Source organism: Panthera leo, chromosome D2 (assembly GCF_018350215.1).
Source record: "Panthera leo isolate Ple1 chromosome D2, P.leo_Ple1_pat1.1, whole genome shotgun sequence".
NCBI classification, from domain to species: Eukaryota; Metazoa; Chordata; class Mammalia; order Carnivora; family Felidae; genus Panthera; species Panthera leo.
The window spans coordinates 87,174,122-87,181,044 of NC_056689.1; the positions used below are offsets into that span (position 1 = coordinate 87,174,122).

The 6,923-nt window shown below is 52.2% G+C and overlaps 1 pseudogene; it reads right to left on the minus strand.

Annotated features, from left to right (window-relative positions):
- Window positions 1–445: 445 nt before the first annotated feature.
- On the minus strand, window positions 446–1,517 carry LOC122201746 (annotated as a pseudogene).
- Between the last annotated feature and the right edge of the window lie 5,406 nt (window positions 1,518–6,923).

Consider the following 6,923-nt stretch of genomic DNA (forward strand, 5'->3'; position numbering starts at 1 on the left):
GGCACACAAAAGCAACTATCGTAGGAGAGACATCCTCGGCGGTTCAGGACCGAGACCCACGTGGCCTAAGCAGAACTCTGGGCAGCTATACAGGGGCACTTTTAATGGAACTGAGCCAGCTCCCACCTCCTGAAGGTCAATAAGACATAGGCAGAGACTCTGGGTTGGTGAGCAATCCCAGGGATCTCAGAAGGAACCAATGCATCTGTTATGTGTTAATGTGTGTCATATTCCGGGAATTGCAAACTTTCAGTAACAGGCGGCCGAAAGCCACATCTCACTAGGATGCTGTGGAGAATCCACAGAGGAATATTTCCTCAACAAAACTGTTTTGAAGGTGTCAATGGCAACTCACATAGAAAGAGGGTACTTATATAACAGGTAGGACACATAAGAGTCAGGGGTCAGAGAGCAACAAAGAACGCGAACTTTAGAAACTGCCCATTTACAGATTTTTGGCCATGTGCATCAAGATCTTCCTGAGAGCTGCCTTGATATCCTTGTTCCTCAGGCTGTAGATGAGAGGGTTCAAGGTGGGGCTCACAGTGGAGTAAAGCACAGCCACCACCTTGCCCGTCCCTGGGGAGTGGCTGGAGCCAGGGCTCAGGTAGGTGTAGATGATGGTGAAGTAGTACAAGGTGGCTGCAATGAAATGGGAGGAACAGGTGGAGAAGGCCCGCTGCTTCCCCTCGGCTGTTCGAACCCTCAGGATGGTGGACGTGATGAACCCGTAGGACACCATGGTGAGCAGGAAGTTCAACATGGCAAAGAAGACGTCAGCTATAATTGCCATGATGTTGTTCACATATGTGGAGGAGCAGGAGAGCAGCAGCAGAGGAGGGATCCCACAGAAGACGTGGCCAATCACGTTGGGCCCATGGAAGGTCCGCCGTGACATCAGGCAGGCATTGACTCCAGCGCCAAGCATGCTGATGCCCACACAACTCCAGCCCGTGCTGCACACACCCTGGGGCTCATCATGGAGCCGTAGTGCAGTGGCTGGCAGATGGCCACGGCAGTGAAGAGCAGCACCTCCCCTGCCACCGCCCACGACCACGCAGGGCCATGCAGCCCCAGTAGGAGATGCTCCTCTTCTCCGCCACCAGGATCCCTTGGGCACCATGGTGCATGTGCAGACAAGATCCAGCACAGACAGGTTGGCCAGGAAGAAGTACATGGGGGTGTGGAGCCTGGAGCTGAGGGTGACGGCCACCACGAGGAGGGAGTTGCCACAGAGTGCCACGGTGTAGAGGCAGAGGAAGAGAATGAAGAGGAGAGCCTGGAACGGCAGCACTTCTGAGAAGCCCTGCAGCGGGAATTGTGTCACCAGCATCTGATTACTCATGGGCTTTGGTCTGTCCAGACTCTTTCTGGTCAAGATACCTTCATATGTCAGACTCTCCCGAATTTACCAAATTTCTTATTTCATTAGACTCAGGCATCACCAGCTAACAAGCTCCTCTCAGGGAAACGGGTAGGAGCACTTACCCTTCCACCTCCTGCACTCAGGACTACCTCCCACCCCCCACGGCCCTACACTCAGGACTACCTCCCCGCCCCCCACACCCCTGTGCTCAGGACTACCCACGCCCCTGCCTGGTGCAGTGGTCTCCCACAGTGATTGTCTGACCTCACCCTGTCCCTGCTAGAGCCCTTCAGGAGCATGATATCCAGCATCCACAGTGGGCCTTAAAGTGTCCCCATGTCCCATCCTGGCCAGGGAGTGTCCAGCCTCACCCCTGCTCTTCTCCCCTCTCCCTCAAAGTGTCCTATCCTGCTCCCTCTGCCTGGTCCCCCAACCTCTGCACATCCCCTGATGAGCTGCCCCAGATGGGAGCTTCCACCTAAGTGAACGTCAGACCCCAACATGGAGCCTGGGCTCTGCTTAGGGGACAGGGGCTGCTGCCGGGGGAAGCAGGAGCCCAGGTTCAGGGCAGGGCGGTCTGCAGTCAGGTGGGAGAGTAAGTCACCAATGGGGACAGACACGAGGTCCAGGCTGGTGGGCAGAGTCAAGACCAGAAGAGGAAGGCCAGTGGTGGTTCAGGTAGTCCTGGAAGCAAGGAGGAGGTCCCAGGCTGAGGGTTCCAGGGCAGACACACAAAGAAGGAGCAGATCAAGGGGTTTCCCAGAGCACAGTGTTGCTGATTCTGCCCCTATGACTGCCCAGTCCTGGGAATGATACACCCAAGGTCAGGTCAAGGCAGCATCAACTGATTCTGTAGGGGTGACCTTGTCCATAGCCCTTGTCCATGCTGATTCCGTGCTGGCCCTTTGGAACTTAGCACAACTGCAGATGTATTTCATATTCCCTAATCATATTTGTTGTATGAAAACAGACACAAGAGATATTTCAAGGATGAGCCTGTAAATGACAAGTGCATGAATGTCAAGCTCATGGAGAAGGCTGGACATTTCAGAAAGACACAGTTGCTCCAGTGGATGGGGTTACACAGCGTCCTGTTAACTGGACCCAGTATCAGGACCACACCCCCCACAAGCATACTTCACACGTGCAGACACAGGGGCCCTTTTCAGACAGGCAATCCTATTGCAGATCAGATGACAGTATTACCTACTGCTGAGTGGGAGAGTCTCTTTCTTCCATCCCAAGCCCAGATCTGCCTGAACGGAAGGACACTGTGAACCAGAGACAACCCAGCCTTGTGTGGTCTGCCAATTAAGTCTGTCAGTAAAGCACTTCTTAAAGGGTTTCCTATGACAAACGGGTGACATGTTGTATTGTCACTGTTCTAATGATGACTTTGTCCAGCAAAGGTACAAACCTTCCCCAAGTTCACAGGGGCAACCCAGTCTTAAGAAAAATATTTCTGCTTAAAATATCAGGTGTGAATGGGTCCCAGCATCCTCATTTTTACAACCCAAGGGATTTTCATGTTGGAAAGACCAGCAAGCATGGGGTAGCCACTCTATCTTCTGAAGGAAGATACTGCTCCTGCTCTGTGCAGTAATGTGGTGTTAATAGGGACATTCTTGAAAGTGTCATTAAATACATCATTCTGGCAACTGGACCTGAAGTCAGACCCTTTCAGGCTTTTCCCATTGCAGAAAAGAGAAAAGTGCACAGAATGAGCTATTTCTGATCTGCTGCCCTTGGGTTGGGCTGTGCTGTGAACATGAGGGGCCCAAGAAGAGCAGAGGCCGAAGTCTGAGGGTCAGAGGAGAGCAGTGGGAACATAGAAGCACCGTAGGGCAAACCCTCCGCTCTTGTGAAGACGCAGAAAACTCCCACCCTGCTCTCCTTTCCGGCCACAGAAGAACTGAGCCTGGACAGTGTGTGGTCAGTTGTTGGTTTATGAAATTGCAACTTATCATAACAACACATTCCCTCAAAAAGCAGAAGCCAGTTGCTTTCAAACTCTCCCTAATGTCCAGGACAGACTTGCACACGACACCCTCCCAGGGCACAGCCAGGGTACGTGGCCCAGATAGACAGAAATGGCAGAACTTAAGGGCACTGGGCTCTGGGGGGCAGCAGGCCACCACGGACGTGACCACACGCAAACCCAGGACTGACGGTGCGTCAGCCAGTGGGAGATGGGAGCAACCGGGGGCCTGTCTCACTTCCTTGGGGTCAGGAGAGGTGACAAGTGTGGCAGCACCCACCTCAGAGGAGAGCCGTGCTGTCTTCTGTCTTCCTGGCAGATATTTGGAGGCGTCTGCTGGTGGTCCAGAGAGGACGGGGCACATCTCTGCCCTTGCACCTGCCCTGAGCTGCAGAACTCATGTATGTGGACCTCAGCCACAGAGTCCTAGCCCCTACTCCCTTCCCTGCCCTGCTCTCTCTGTGAACACTGAAGCTGATTAAACCCCTTAAAATTCAAAACTGCTCAATAACTTATGACCTAGAAAATAAAAACTTTCATGATCTAAGTCATTGTATTCCACTAATTTTGTAAAGTGAATCTCTCCAACTATAGCAAGAAATTCACAATCAAGAATAAATACACAGTACCACTTAAACAATTTTTTGGCAGATTGAAGCTTCTTCTCAAGTCCTGGAAACATTGCAGATGGTCCTTAAACTGCCGAGGGAGTCCCCTTGGGACTGACTCAGAAGAAACAAACCACATCCCCTTGTGCAGGCACTGTCTGGGTCCTCCTGTGCTCAGGATGGGGGACAGTAGCCGGAGCCGAGGGTGGCCCGGTTTTAAAGAGCCAGGCTGCTGTGTGACGCAGCGAGTGAGGGACTCGTAAACCCACTGGGACTCAGCTCCAGATCCTGTCACTTAGAGGTACTCAGAAGTCCTGGGGGCCTCTGAACCTGAGGGCGGTGGCTGCAGCACAGAGCGGGTAGCACTATGGACAGAGACAAGAGGTGTTGACATTAGCTGTCCCTCCTCGAGGTTCAGCAGACAAGAACTTACTTCCTTACGGGGCTGTGGTGGGGAATGTCTGCCAGACAACGAAATGCCAAGTGCACACTCCGAGTGCTGGTTCCTTGTGGAAACACAGCACTGGAAGTCTCCTTGGAGGTGATGGTGCTGACCCTCATGTACAGAGGAGAAAGCAAGTGCAGCGAGGGGGGGATCGCCCCACATCATGGGCCTGTGGATGGCAGAGCAGAGCTGGACGTGGCCCCACGCACAGCCTCCAGGCTGGGAGTGTTGTCCCACAAGTGATTCAGGGCCTCCAGCTTGGAGCCTGCTTCGGATTCTGGGTCTCCTTCTCTCTCTGCCCTTCCCCGCTGGTGCTCTGTCTCTCTTTCCCAAAAATAAATAAACATTAAAAAAATTAAAACAAAAACAGAACAAAGAATTTGCAAATAAAGGTTGTATCTATTCAAGGGTATGTGACTTAATATTCTCCCACAGCATTTCTACATTTCCTTATTGTGGTAAAATACCCATAACATAAAGTTTACTATTTTAACCATTTTACATTTTTTCTAAAGTAGGATTCTTTCCCAGCACAGATCCTGGTGTGGGGCTTGAACTCAAGACCATGAGATCAAGACCTGAGCTGAGATCTAGAGTCAGATGCTTAACCAACTGAGCCACCCACATGTCCTTATTTTAACCATTTTATTTTGTTTTTATTTTGTAAAAAGTTTTTTAATGTTTATTTATTTTTGAGAGAGACAGAGCGCAAGCGGAGGAGGGCAGAGAAAGGGACACACAGAATCTGAAGCAGGCCCCAGGCTCCGAGCTGTCAGCACAGAGCCTGACATGGGCTTGAACCCACAAACTGAGAGATGGTGACCTGGGCTGAAGTCGGACGCTTAACCGACTGAGTCACCCAGGTGCCCCTCAACCATTTAAAGTGAACAACTCAGCGGCACCGAGGACGTTCTTGACGTCATGTGACCGTTACCACTGTCTAGGTGCAGAACTTTCTTGGCGCCCAAACGGAGATGCTGTAGCTCTCAAGCGGTCACTCCGCATCCGCGCTGTCGGCCCCGGCAACCGCGTCTGCGGCCCGGCACGTGGTGTTGCCTGTGGTGGACGTTCCCTGTCCTCACTGTAGCCTGAACCACAGCAACAACGAGGCATGCCTTGAAGACCACCGTTTGGGTCATGGCCAAGCTATGGCGCCTCTCACCAGGGCAGCGCGTCAGGTAGGATGAAGGTCTCCGAGTCACCGTCTTCCAGACACTGAAAATGGCAAGTTATAGAACAAGAAGCATATCTTGCTGCTAACAAGAAAATTATGAGGCAGGGGCTATAATTCTCTGTATAAACACAGGCACGCGAATACACAGGCAGCAGTTTCTGTGGACACACGACACACGACAGTGGTGCTGGGGGTGGTCGAGGGCCTTCAGCTCTGGCTATTGATGTTTGGGTTTCCAGGGGGAATGTGTTCCCCTGTGAGTGTGTCATTATAGTGAATTAAATTGAGAGAAAAGAGGAAAAGTGGAGGAGAGGGAACAGTGGACGGAGGGAAAGGCCAGAAGGGAGGCCCACAGAGGCATTCTCTCTGGAGCGGGGTGTGGGGTGCTGTGTTTGAGTTTAATTGTTTTCAACACCACAAGTGGGCTCCTGAATCCCCATCACTCTCCACCCCACCCACCTCCCCTCTGGTGACCAGCAGTGTGTTCCTTGTAGTTGAGTCTGTTTCTTGGTTTGTCTCTCTGTCTCTTTTTCCCTTTGCCCATTTGTTTTCTTTCTTAAATTCCACACACAAGTGAAGTCATAGGGTATTTGTCTTTCTCTGACTGACTTGCTTTGCTTAGCACAGCACTCTCCAGTTCCATCTGCGTTGTTGCAAATGGCAAGATTTTATTCTTTTTCATGGCTGAGTAGTATTCCATGTGCCCGCACCCTCTTCAGCATGAGGTGTTTGGCAGGGGTTGTCCCACTGGGAGACGAGCTGGACGCTGGTGATTCTGGGCCAGTCCCAGGGTTGCAAAGCCCAGAGGCCAGTTCAGGGTGAAGCCACTCCTTTGGCAGGGAAGTCTTGCTCCGTAAGCAGTGTTTGGATTTTAGAGAAAATTCTCCAAGCTAATCAAGTTGTTCTTCTCGTGTTGCCGATTCTCAAGCAAGTGTATGGGATGGGCGCTAAACCCACCCCAGTGTGGGGCTCAGTGCTCCGAGGGGCTGCCATCCGCCGCCCTGGGGCCTTGCTACTGTTCCACCTTCTCTCCTGCCACCGCCCTCATGCCGAGCCCCAGGGACGTGTCCACCCAGAATCATGGTGGTCTGTTTGCCAATGGACGGTGTCTCCAACCCCGACTAGGCACAAACCCCACAGACAAAACGGCTATGTTGTCCTGCCTGCTGGGTGGACACAGGATTGTGGCTCTCTTGGAGATAGAGGCACATGGAGGTCCAGTCCAGAAGAGGCCAGCAGAGCTCAGCCAGGGGAGTGGAGGTTAGGGTACAGGTGACCTGGTCAGAGTGGGGACAACATCTGTTACTGTGGATGTGGACACGGCAGTCACCACGTATGAGACGTAAGCACCT